General features: G+C 40.5%; 1 protein-coding gene across 1 annotated transcript in view; it reads left to right on the top strand.

Annotated features, from left to right (window-relative positions):
* KCNJ15 (potassium inwardly rectifying channel subfamily J member 15) overlaps positions 1–14,162 on the top strand; it is a 48,990-nt gene that overhangs the window by 33,259 nt on the left and 1,569 nt on the right. The window contains exons 2-3 of the mRNA XM_060009796.1: positions 1,345–1,482; positions 11,933–12,033. The gene's annotated coding sequence lies outside the window, so the exon portion shown is untranslated. The remainder of the gene's footprint in view (positions 1–1,344; positions 1,483–11,932; positions 12,034–14,162) is intronic.

Below are 14,162 nucleotides of genomic sequence, written 5' to 3'. Positions count from 1 at the left end.
CCACACTGATATAACATTAAGACATTCTAACAGAGTGGGTGTCTGATAACGGATGAGTGGGTGTTAGCTACAGAGGAAGTTCCAGTGTCCTTGGAATCAGTAACATACCCACATCCAATCCACCTCTTTTTCATGCCAGAAAGTCAGGAGTTATCTTTGAGACCCCGTCTGCCTCTCCACCCACGCCCCACCCACCTGTCAGAGCCTCCTACTGACTCTGTCTGGAACGTGAAACTCAGAGCCCCTGGCCCCTCTCAGCCCTTGTCCGCGCATCCCTAATTTTAGCTTGGATTACTGAAAGCACCTGATAGCCCGACTTCCAGCATCTATGTTTGCCTCTTTCCAATCCATTCCCCGTGTCATGTCACAGAAGATGACTTGAAAAGGCAAGTCTGATCCTACCTCTTCCTTGACTGAAACCCCAAGATGCTGCTCGTTCAGCTAAGATGGTGCTGATGGTGTTCAAGGGCCCCACAGAGCCCTACATGGTGTGGCTCAGCCCTAAGCTCCTGTTCCACCCCGTCTACGCTCCCCAACTCAATACCCTTCCTCACGTCCCAGAAGGCAAGCTCCAGGCCTTTGCAAATGCCATGTGTAGCCCTGTGCCCAGAACACTCATCTCTCTCCCAGGCTGCCTCCTTACCTGCCAAGTGCTCGTCCTTCTTTATGTCTCCACCTTAATGCCACCTCCCCAAGGGAGTCTTCCTGGAACCCCAGGCTAGGACATGTTGTACACCCCATGTTCTATTCTAATGATTTATTAAATACCTCTCTTCCCTGATCTATTGTAAACTACATGAAAGTGAGGACCAAGTCAGTCTTTCTCCCTGCTGGATCTGCAGGCCTCTGCACACTGCAGCTCATAGTAGGTGCTCAGTAAACTCTTGGTGTACAAATGAATGAATCATTCTTGAAATATCTTCAAGATTTTTTAACTTTTAATTTCTTTTTGAATTGTTTACTTATAAATGTTACTGTTTGGGGGGGAAACAGTAATTTATTGACTTCTAAGAACTTTCTGTCATCTGTGGTAAATTTCCTTTGGGTAAGGCATATTTTGTGTGTTTTGTTTATTGTAAACACATAACAATAACAGCTAACTCTCATATAATTATTAGTGTGAACAGGCAGAGTTTTATGGTGCCTTATATGTTTTAACCTCACACCACCTTATGAGTGGGCATGATTATTAGCACTAGTTTGCAGAGGATGAAACTGAATCTCAGAGGGGTTAAGTAAGTTGTTGAAAGTCACACAGCAATTCGTAACAGAAGCAGAACACTGTACTCTTAACCTTTACACTACGCTGCCTCTGAAGAAGTGTTTAATTTTTTTTTTTTTAAGTTCAGAGGAGGTAATATTCAACCTGCCCTTTGAAGAACAGGTGGAATTTGACGGAGAAGGAAACAGCAGGACGAGCACCCTCAGGAAGGAGCAGCTGCTGGTCATGGAGCCATGAACACATTGAGCAGTCTGGAAAAGGTAAGTACACACCAGGCTAAATCCTGGAGGCAACAAAGATGAAGAGGGTACGAGAGCCAGGGCTTAGAAGGACCTTTTGCTTTGCAAAGGGGATGAGGATTTATCCTGTCAGCAGTAGAGGCTGCTGGAGGACTTACAAAGGGAGCTGTCGTCTGCATTACTCTGTAGATGAGTGTGCTTCTTCTTCCTGGTAAGAGATACGATGAAATCATGGTAATACAAAGTTGCATGCAACCGAATAGTGTCTTAACTGTAAAAATCCGGGTTCACAGTCCTGAGAAATGCAGCCCATGAGGCTGTGAAGACAGAGAATTACGTGTGTGCCTGAGCTGCTATTTCCTCCTTTGTTTCCATGTAAGAAACTGTACCATCATGTCCAGAGGAGGGCGTGTTGGACTGTCTCCCCATGGGTATCATTGCTCCAATGATGTGAACACCAAGGGAGTGGTGACTGCCAACACTAGTGCCCCCAGTGGTGTCCTAGTGGAAAGGGAGTTAATTGCAATTCTGTGAAATATCTCAACTACTCTTCCAGAAGTAACAGCATCTTTGTAATCAATTAGCAAGGGAGTGTTTGTAGGGAAATCAACCAAGAAGGATTCAGTAGGTTGGCCCGATTTCTGTGACGTTATCAGAATTACTGTACATAGAAGCCTCACTCACAGCAGGGTTTACACACAGGTGCACGGAGCCTGGAGAGATTCGGGGTAGAATCAGGAGTGTCCATGTCCTAGGATGGTGGGGAGGGGTGGGAGAAGAGGAATTGTTTATTCTCAATCACCTCTTAGGCTTTTATTGTTTACTATGAATGTGTAACACACCACCATCATTTTAGCCCCAACTGTGACTGTGTCATAGTAGAAGTCACAGTATTTCAACATGTAGTTGCTTCAGAGATTTTGAAATAACATTTCTGCTCACCACCCTTTCAAGACGCTAGCTCTTCTTAAGTAATACTTGAAAACAGAGCACAATTTTGTTTTAAAAATATTTTAATGAGTGCATTTTAATATTATCGGTGTCTTTTGTAGTCATATTTATTTTATTCTTATCTATTTAAACACATTCTGAGAAAGCAATCTTAGGTCTTACCTGTCTGCCAAAAAGAGTTATAACACAAAGATGGTTAAAAATCCCTGAGCTACACAGAGAACAGACTTGTGGTTGCCAAGTGGGAAGGGGGTGGGGGAGGGATGGAGTGGGAGTTTCGGATTAGCAGATGTAAACTATTATGTGTAGAACATATAAACAGTGAGATCCTACCGTACAGCTCAGTAAACTGTATTCAGTATCCTGTGATAAACCATAATGGAAAAGAATATGAAAAATAATGTGTGTATATATATATATATATATATATACGTATACAATGTGTGTATATATATATATGTGTGTGTGTGTGCGAATCACTTTGCTGTACAGCAGAAATTACCATAATATTGTAAATCAACTATACTTTAATAAAACAAATTTAAAAAAAGAATCCCTGAGCTAAAATATTAAAAATGAGACCAGCTTACTAGACTTATTAGACTTCCTGACACCCTCTGATGTACGATGCGTGAAAAAGCTTTCGTCCCATAATGGTTAGAATTGTTTCCAGGAGTCCTAGTACTGGGAAAATCTGGACTGCTGTTCTTCTAAGAAAGTTGTCTGTATATTGAACCTTGTCTTTGAGTGTTTTGACCTTCTGAGCTACTGTTGAGCATCGATCTGCTCTTCCCTAGGGATGCCAGGTTTAACAAATAAAAATATAGGACTCCTTTGTACTATATCTATGTGGTACATATATACGGATTTCAAATAAACAATGACTGATTTTGAGAATACGTATATATCAAGTATTGCATGGGACATACTTAAACTAAAGATTATTTGTTGTCCACCTGAAATTCCGTTTTAATTCAACATCTTGTATTTTACCTGGAAACCCTAAAAACACCAAAATTGGGCCAGTATCCCCCAACTAATTAACTACAGATTGTTAGAAAGTGTTTTCTTACAGTGTTTACTGATGGAGATTAGTTAGCTGCCAAAGGTCTCAGACTTTGATTAAATGTGAAGGTATTTTGAAGTTGAAATTTTCTTATTATCCCCCAGTGATCACAAACACCTGTTTTCAACTTTGGGACAAGCATACAACTCACACATATTGCCAGTCCTTAAAGTCCATTTACCACCGTCCAAGAATTTTGGTGTTAACTGTGTCCCCCGAGATCCTGTGATAATCCAGTTTCTGTATCAAAGAAATATGGTCAAAGTTTAGACTGACAGGGAAACTGAATTTCAAAACCTTTTGACACTCATCCCGTTGTTAAGTATTTTGGTTCCAAATCAAGCAAACGTCATAATTTCCTTTGTCTGGGATGAGATTCCAATCATGAAAATAAGGAGCATAGACATCACCGAGGAGGAGAATGTCACTCTCGCATCCAGGTGCATCACACCAAAGCCCAGTAATCATCAACTGCTCGAGGCCAACAATTCCAAATTTATTTTTAACAGAAGAAAAAGTAGTCAGCATGAAGCCAGAAAACAAACCGGCCTGAAGTCGGTATGTATATTTATAATGTGATATGCTTTCTGTGTTTCTATTCCTTCACCATAGTAAAAACTATTATAAATGTGAGACGAAGAAAGATAGATGTGAGTGGTTAAAGGCGGCGGGTTCAATGTCTTAGTGAATGAGAGACTTACTTAGGGAAAAATCAATCTGAGTGTTGCAAATTATGTAATGATGCAGTGTAAAAAGGCAGTGATCTCGCCTCAAGCAACTTTTGAAGGACAGAGATGCGGGTTTGAGAACACAAACTTGCTTGCTTGCTTTCCGTTTTTTTCTTCGTCTTTTAGTGCTCTGACTATGCCCAGTTTGAAGTTTCATTAAATAGAATCTACTAAATAAAATACTTGTTTCTCTACAAGTACCATCTGCAAAAATAGATGCCTTCCGTTCTGAATTAGTTCCAGCTTCCGGGTTATCATCAGACAAACCCAGATGCTCTACATTTTCATCTCCTTATCTAAAGGGAACAATGTGGAGCCGTCTTCTCTGTGTTACATTTGAACTCATCCAGACTAGAATAGTAAGTAAGATTCCACGAGCTAGTTAAACCTCTTCCCTAAAGAGAAAATTGGGGGCAGTGCATCAGGGAGGCTATCGCAGGCCAACCCGCCTTGTTTTTTTTCTCCACTCAGACATAAATTTTCCTGTTTCACCAGTCATCTTACAACAATGCATGTCCAAGCCATGCTGTGATTAGAGGGGAGTATATGCTTATTACCCAAGTTATTCACATGTTGGAGCACGGAGAGACCAAGCGTGGTAAACCAAAGGAAATTTCCATTTGCTTTTCAGCTGCTGCGCATTCTTACTCTATAGGAAAGTTAGCTGTTATTAAGTAATGATGTTCAGCTGAAGTTGGTCACTCGTAACAACAGACAGATGTAAAATGTTTTATTTGGGTTAGCCAACTCTCTCCCAAATAAAGGGCCTGAAATTGAACTGTCTTTACAAAAATATTCAGCAAATGATACCTTATTCCAGTGCTCGGATTCTTTGCCATGGAAAATGGGAAATGAGTCTCCTAGTGAACCCACTATCTGTTTAAACTTGTCTTTGCCCAGAGAAAACTTGATGTTCTATGGAATGAAAAAAATTTTTAATGAATCTACATTGAGGAGTAAAGGGTATAACTATGCAAACCAAAGGATTTTTTTACTTACTTATGGAATTTGAAACAATAATAATGAAATGGAAACATAGGAAAAAGGCTAAATATTTGACCACAGAGGCAAATTGGATCATTAGATGCTCACATGCAATGTAAAATGTGGGATTTGTCTTTAAAGCAGTACTTGTTGCTTTTCCAATGTATAATAAGGCAAAAGAAAGACTTTGTCAGTTCTCCAAGCCATCACTTACAACCTCCAGCCACATAATCCTTTAGGAAGTTGGGTGTTTTTAAGACACTGGTTCTGATTCAGTGGCTCGAGTGTGGGACCCAAGAGCTGGGATTTCTGATTAACATTAGTAAGCGATGCTGGAGCTGCAAGCCTTTTATTATATGCTGTCCTGTCTTCAGGGTCCAGGGATATGGATAGTTCATCTCAAGGTATTTCATGACCACAGAGAAAGATATCTGCCCATCAAATGAACGAAGATTCATAAAGCCTGTTTCCATCCCTACTCCTGCCACTGGCTCAGTGACCTTGAATAAATCACTCTCAACCTTTGTGATCCTATTTTTCCCCAGATATAAAGTGCAAAGTTTAAACCAGATCAGCACTCCTCAGAGTGTTCCCACACGTCAGATAAAGGCCAGATTTACAGAGTTAAGCATGTTTCTTTGCTGTAGAACTTCTCAGACCCTGTAATATACAAATGTGCTGTGTGAGTCTCCAGTGGGTGGGGACAGTGGGGTGCTTGGAGGTTCTGTAGGCAAAGCTTCCCCAAATTAGCTGACCACAAATTGCTTTATTTGTGGAATACCTATTACCACACACTTAGGGGAAGCCTGAGCAAGAGAACTGCTAAGGTTCTTCTATTAGCTTCAGCTCCCTCAGCCCTAAAATCCAGGATCTTTCCTCTGGCCTCTGATGTTCTTAGCCAGTGAACCCCGAAAGCAACTGTAGGATGATATCCATCATCCAGGGAAGAAAACTTAGAGAAATTTTAAACCAATTGCTTTCCTTTTCTCCCAAATTCTCATTTTTCCCTTCAAGACAATTCATCTGAACTTTTATTCCCTAGGACACCTTTCCTGGCAAACTGAAAACTCCACCCAACAGCTACCATATTTGTACATTCAGCCCCATTGATTTTCTCTTCCTTCTCACACCGAAGGACCCACTCCTTTGCTTGAAAGTAATGAGGCTGAACTTTTAGGCAACCCGGTTTACATGCTTGTGAATTTCCCACAGATTCTATATAACTCTAAGTGGCGAAGAGTATAGATCATGATTTCAAGGTGTGGTCTCAAGACCAGTAGCCTCAGCATCACCTGGGAACTCATTAGAAATGCATGTTCCCAGGCCCTACTCTAGACCTACTGAATCAGAGACTCTGGAGCCCAGCCATCTGTATTTCAAGACTTCCACGTGATTCTGACACTTGCTGAAGTTGGGGAATTCATGTTATAGAGATGAGAAGCGAGGATTACAGACTCAAACAGACCTTGTGCTGTATCAGTTTCCTTACCTGGAAGACAGGAATAATCATATTAACTCTCTCAGAATCTAAGTGAGAGTTAAATTAATATACGGCACCTTATGTAACATCTGGCACCGGATAAGCAATAAATCAAAGCTGTTTATTCTATAAGGGCTACTAACATGTAATGAGCAGGAACTTATTTTGCGATGTTTTGAACTGCATCATTAGGAGTGATGTTCTTGAGTTCGTTTTGAGGACAGAGGTGCCAAGTGGTTAGATAGGAGACAGATTTGCTTTGCCAACGAGTTCCTCTGTGTATTAACTTTATGAACATGTGTAAATTATCGAATCTCTCTAAGCTTAGTTTCCTCATTTAGAAAATCAAGAAAACTCTCTCTTCAGAAGGTAAAGAGAAGGATTAAATAAAATACTGTCTGTAATTGCACTGAAAAGGGCTAGTCCCTTTTAATGACATAATATTTAATTAATGACATAATCCCCTATGTGTTTGTCATCACAGATTATGAGGCCACCAGAACATTAACCAAGGGCTTCTTGCTCCACAGAAATAAGAGTGACAGAATCTGAGGCCCTTATATCTTGCCCTGAAAAGTTGTCTTGTCGTGATAAATTTAAGTACTGATTTAGAAGTAATTGAATGAGAAGAATTATTCACTTTTTCTCTGCTGTCCTTAGGGATCAGGCAAGTCTTTCTTCCCACTGAAATCCTGTGAGATTTGTATTTATTTTTCTATTCAGTGTTTAGCCATAAACTACCATTTGAGGTTTACCTTGAGGGATATTTCAAGACTTTACATGTTTTCTTTAAATACAGTTCCTTTTAGGTCAGATATTTAATCCAAAAATATGTAGTAAGAGCATCACCGCGGTCAGACTTTCACTAGGTTTTGCCTTAGTAACAAACAAGTCCAAGAATTCAACCAGGCAACAAGAGTTTTTTCTCACCTGGGTTACAAGTCAGCTTTGGTTCAGCTGTAGCTCAGCTCCAAGTGTCCTCCACCTCCCCTCTACCCCCCACTGCCATCCAGAGGAAGGAGCAGCCCAATCTGAGCCTCCCTGGAGAGCAGTGACAGAACCGTGTCATTCTTATGTCTCTGTTCAGGTGAGGCTTGAGTCACTGCAGCTCACAGGCCATTGGCCGAAGCAGTCACATGACCACATCTGACACAAAAGCGTGAAAACATACTTCCCTGCAGGGACAAACCCAGGGAAGGAATCTCATGGTTGGACCCCACAGAGAGGGGCAGATAGTAGGTGGAAGCAACAATCAGCCACGACAACCCAAAATGACCACGGCTCTACCAATGAGGTTCCAAGTTCATGTCTTCAAAATACAGGTCATTAGGACAGAGGAAACTAGATTGTGAATTTGCCATAACCTTCATTGGTGCTTCCCCTCAGAGCCTCTTGTTCCTCACAAAGAAGAATGTCCAACTCCACAGCCTCCCAAAAGCTGCCATTCCTTCCAGCCAACCTCAGTCCTCAATGGTCCGAGAGAAAACATGGGTTTGCAGAAGGAAAGAGTAATTTCCCCAGCAGATAAAACCAAGGGGCCACCCTTTGGAATCTGCCGAGAGTCAGCTTTGGCCACCTTGTTCTCTTTAATGAACATGTCCAGTTCTGAGGCCACCTGGGCAAAGCCATCTGTGTCCTCAGCTGACACTGATGAAGTCAAGAAGTGGATTCAGAACAGGGAGCCCAGCCATTGAAGCGAGTCCTAGGCTGCTTTGAAGAGCAGGTAGAAGGTGGCATGAGGCCAGTGCCAAAGGCCCCAGTGCATGTGTATGTGCGGCCACAGTCACAGGATCCAAAGAAAGGATAGCTAAGCCTCACTGAGTTTATTTTCCATTATTTTTAAACCTTTTGAGTTCAGTGAACCCCAACTAGATTCTTGTCAAGCACTTTTTTTCTACTTAATATTTAAACCCATGTACCCTTAAAGTGAAATTTCAGCCAGGTATTTCAGATTCATAGCAAAAAGAGAGATCATTAAAAGATTGTTTTGTCAAAAATATTTGACATCCAACAAAGCTTTAGAAGCAACTTTTCTTACAAACAGGGAGCTCTTTTGCCAGAGTTTTCAAGTCAAAGTCCCTCAGATTCTAATTTTAGTCTAGAAATCCAGAGTTATGGTTGGATTTGGATTTCATTCTTCCATGCCTCACCGCCCATTTGAAGGTATGTAGGATGACATCACTTGAGGCCTGGTTGAGAAATTCCAGGTTTAGGGAGCCACTGTCTCCCCATTTTTACATTATTTTTCCACAGGTGCATAGACTTTGTTAGCCCACCATGGAACACAGAAGTTTTTCCCAGCATGGGTGAACTGAAAACTTCCAAAATTTGACTCAACAGAGCTATACGTTTTTAGAAGGTCTCAGTTTCGTACTAACTAGGAGGGGGAAAAAAATCATTCTTAAAGCATATTTATTTTTTTCCCAGCCAAGCATCACATGAAAGTTAGCTGTATTATCACATTGTTGAGAACTAAATATCCTGTAAATACAGGTTGACTAGAAGAATGGTGGGTGAAAGTCTATTGTGGAAATGAGAGACTTGTCTGTGCTTAATTTTGGCTAATACATCTACTAGAATTATTTATATCATATATTAATATAATATGAATAATGTATCATAATATCTATGTGTTTACTGTAAATGTTATATAAGTTAAATAATATATAATTTCTACATATCCTATAACACATAATACTTATATGATATTTATATGATAAATATAAATAATGTGTTACAGTTTTGATCAGATTCTCCATATATTGCTTTTTAAAAAATTACTACTTAGCCTTGGGCCACTGGGTCATTGGCATTCATTTATCTGTAAGGATGGTGAAGATTCTGAAAAGTAATAAACGGATGTTCTCCACGTCTGCGTGCAATAGCGTTATTTCAGAAATGCTAAGGGCAAGTGGGGAATCGGAGATTTATCAAGGGGGGGAAGCCGTTAGGCTGCTGATATGATTCAACATCTATATCCCAGTGTGGTGGTTCTCAATGTGTGTTCCTGCAACAGCAGCATCACCTGGGAATTTTTAGACATGCTAATTCTTGGACTCCACCCTAAACCTACCGAGTCAGAAACTCCAAGCCTTCCAGATGGTTCCGATGCAGCTAAAGTCTGAGCACCCTTGTCAGAGTGGTTGAGAGTATAGATACAACAGCTTCACACACTGCCAGGTGGCAGCTGTTGAGAGCTTGGGTGAGTCACACAACCTCTCTGTGGCTCCATTTCTTCCTCATGGGGATGGTGTGAGGGTTAATTACATTCACACATGGAAAGCACCTAGAATAGTGGCTGGTACATGGCTCTAGCACTATCTATTTATGATGATGATTATTGTTATTAGTGATCTGAAGCTTTTGTATTATTGTCACTTATCTGAATCTTTATTTTATTATTGTCATTTTATTATCTGGAGCTTTCCCACTTTGGACCATTTCTGGCTCTATCCTGACTCTGTGCTTGCTTAGTATTTGCATATGTATTCCTCCTAACTGGTCAGGGACTTTCTGTCCATTTACGGGTTGATTTCTCTCTGACAGGACAGCATCCTCCAGCTCGCAGTAATTAATTTCTTTGGTCTTCCATTCTTACCAGATCCCCTTTCTTGGATAGAATTCTTCCCTTTCCACCAGTGATGGTGATGGGAACTTCCTTTCCATTTTTTCCATTCTCATTGTTTTGTCCCCAGCACTGGAAGTGTGGTTCTTCATATAGATAAGTATCTTTTTCAATGTGGCTACTGTTTAGTTCTGTTTCCAAAATGTGTTTCTTTTCCCCTTTATCTCCAGAAAACAAATGCTACACAGCCTAAGCACTAAGTGACTTCATTCCATGTATATGTTACTGGCCTGAAATAGGAGAGTGTAATATTGACCTCTCCATTCAGTAGTTTCAAGGACTTCACTTCAGTAAAGATATCACCATTCTAAGAAATGCAATCCCAACCCACATGTTGGAATCATATGATGAAAACTGGAGAAATAAATACAGTTTCCAGAGACTATAGAAAACTACTAATGGTTCATATGGAACATTGTTTCTTTGCAGGACTAGGAGAGGGAAAATTAGAAGAGAATATCTTTTATTATTCTTTCCTTCCTTTACTTTTGGGAAATGACTATGGTCCCTTAATATTTTAGAAGTGAAACCAGGTAGATTGCAGAATCTAAGGGAAAAAACATCTAAAGCAGTAACATAAAATTATATGAAAGAAGAGTGTGCAATGAAGTAAATTGCATTAAGGAAGTCTGCTGAGGAATGAAATACTATAAATTAAGATCATATAATAAAGTGTAAAAGATAAAGCATACAGGTAAAAATAAATGGGTGCAAAGAAGGAGATGCTGGATCTTAATAGAGCGATGATGTAGATGTCGTTTGCCAAACATACTGTGAACACACTGGGAGAATCCAATATATAAAAGGCTATACGGACTGATAATTGAGACTACCTAAATGATAAAAGAGTAATTATTGTAATTATTTACAATAATTAGTGGATCAGAAAAGAAGTGTGAAGTGTACTAAGCCTCTGTGTATAAGAGAGATAAAAATGTGGGGAGATATATATGTATAGTTTAGGAAGAAGTATTTCAGAAAAGTAGCATGCAAAAGAATCTAGTGGAGTTAGAACAGATTGCATGAAACTTTGGAGGTTTAAGAGGGATTTGTGTACTGATAAGAACTCCAGTCTAGCTTCCAAAAACTTTGGACCCCGTTCTTTCTGCTATGGGCCATCTATGTGAAGAAGACAAGTCACTGCAACCTCCCAGGTCTCCTGGTTTGAAAAACGTGTGTCAAATGCCTTGGTTTTGACATTCTTTTTGAATCTAATGTTCTATGACTCAACAGCAATAATGCATTTCCACAGGCGGTAAAAATATTCTAGACTCTTCCCTTCCAATTCTCACTGTTTACTTCCTCTGCACTTCCCCTTCCTGCCTCCCTGTTTGCTGGTCAGTTGATAGTGGGCTTCAGTGGGGGTGAGTTAACCCACCCTTTCCAGGGTGTTTTACTATTGAGCTCCCTCCAGAGGGTGGGAATTCTACAGTGAGGGCTGTGATTGGGGCTTCAATTTCAGGAGTTCCTAAAACACTCCTTGAGCTTGGATCTATTCTGGGCACTATGCCAGATCACCAGGGGTTGGAAGGTGAATGCTGGGGCCCTAGCACTTGGGGGAATCAGTAAGGGTCAGTTTCACTGGGTCAGTTTCTTAGTAAACAGCTGTGAACTCCATGTGTCCCTCTTTCTTTCAGGAAGTAGAAGAATCCTATGGTAGCCAGGTGGGCGAAGGGGAGCAAGGACGATACACCTGCTTTGAAGAAGTCGCCATTTGACCTGCCGAGTGAGTGACCAGGTAGCACCCAGTTCTGAGGGCACAGGAATGTTGAGAGGGAGGGAGTGGGTATTTAACCTTTGAGTGCTGTCCACCAGCCGCTCTTTTCCACAGAGAGATGCTAATCCCAATACCCCCACCCCACCCAGAGACTCTAAGTTTTGTTCCCCCATATATGCCCCCCGTCCTCTGATAGCCATTGGTGTCACTGATTCCAACAACAGTTGTGCAAAAATGCAGCCCAAGAACTTTCAGCAGAAAGAGGGGAAAGATTCAGCTCATCGCAAGCCTGGCCCACTGCCCCTTTGAAACAGAGGTTAAAACAGAAGCTTCATGACACTGCCTTCATAGAAACAGGGCCAAGTTTCCCAGAATCTGGTGGAAGGCTGAGCTTGGAGCTTAGCGTGTGCTGCAGGACACTTCTGCATCATTCACACAAGAAAACTTAAGCTTCTGTTTTTATTTCAGTGGGTTGAATGGCATGTACTTTCCCCTACCAGTTTCTTTTTGTTTGTTGAAGTGCATGCAATTACTTGTCCATAAGCTGCATTTGTCTTGGCAAAGTGTTCTGAGCTTGACTACACATCTGGGCATGCCAGCAGGGCATTAACCTTTTCAAGCTTTCATTGTGGTCGCTTTCCTCTTGATTACTGAGAAGTGCTGCATAAAGGGTCTGATGAAGCCCCCGCTAAATTATATCCTGTACTTTACATCTAAATTGATACCCAAATAAATGGAATAGGCTTCAACAAGTAAAATAAATTCTGAATAACTTAGGGCCCTTCTTTGCAAAGAAAATGAAACGGTGACTCTCCTTTCTGAGGAAAAAAAAAAAAAACATTTCAAGGGTCAGTCAGTAAATGACACACTCTTAATAACATAACAGGAAAATTAAAAAGCCCAACAGATTTACTGCATCCTCAACAGGTGTTATCCTATAATGGATACAGTTTCAGATTCCTTGAAGGGATTTGCCCAAAGGATTACTTTAGAAACTTCTATTGAGATAACACTGCTCCAACAGCAGAGATTATTGCGTGAATCACAGACCACCCTATACCAGTTCCTTTTTAAAGGGAGAAATTTTTTTATTATTATTCTTAAAATGCCGATGAGGTGGAAAAAACATACCAACCAGGTAGAATTGCCCTATAATCACTCACATTATGTTTTTCAAGGAATGTAGGGGTAATTTATGTCAGTCGCCAGGCAGGTACTATAAGATGCTGTGTGACCTCATACCCAGCTTGTCCCTATCTGTAAACGGAGGGCAGAGCATTGCCCAGGGCTCAGTGTGGGAGCCTAGTGCTTCTTCTAGGTAAGTCTGTTCTGCTACAATGTTGGATGCCTGTACTTATTTACTTGTTCATTGGCTCTTTAAAATAGATTCCTATGCTGGTTCTACTTAGCTCAAAAGAAGTAAGGCCAAATTTTTGCACCATACCTAAATGTCACACCTAATATTCTATATTGATAACACTTTTCTGAGAATAACGAGCATATTGATCAAGCCGTTAATAAAGCTTAATTATTCACTCTATGTTTGTTTTTGGTTGTTTGATAACTTGCTCTTTTCCATTGTAATCAAGAACTAGGACAGGTCATGGATTCCCAATTATTCATTGGACTAGGGGGAAAATGAATTGCTACTACAGGGAATGTCATGCAAATGGTAGCTTTTTAAAAACGTTTATGAATACTACACACGGTTTTAAAATTTGTATTAACATTTCCCATTGCTGTATCAAGACGTATCTTATGGATGGTGCATTTTAATTATATCAGTACTGGCCCTATGCTCAGTCAACTTATTTTTAAATTTTCTATACTTGGAAATCCGTAAGAGCTGAATATACATAAATAATCATAATACTCCGTGGGGTGGATTCTTGTGAGTGTGATATCACAAAGAGAAGATTAGCATCATTTTTTTGAGTGTGAATCTCTGTTTTGGCACTTTATAGCCATTATCTCATTCAACTATCACAAGAACCCTGAGAAGTAGACTTTATTTCCATATTTTACATATTAGAGATTTGAGGTCCAGAAAGGTTAAATAGCTTAGCCCAGGTCTCACAGCAAATAAGTGGGAGAGGCAACATTTAACCCAGGCTTCCCTGTCTTCAGTCTGTGCTCTTCACTCCCTCCTA

This window comes from Delphinus delphis, chromosome 4 (genome assembly GCF_949987515.2).
Source record: "Delphinus delphis chromosome 4, mDelDel1.2, whole genome shotgun sequence".
Lineage (NCBI taxonomy): Eukaryota > Metazoa > Chordata > Mammalia > Artiodactyla > Delphinidae > Delphinus > Delphinus delphis.
This window is presented reverse-complemented; position numbering and strand designations above follow the sequence as displayed.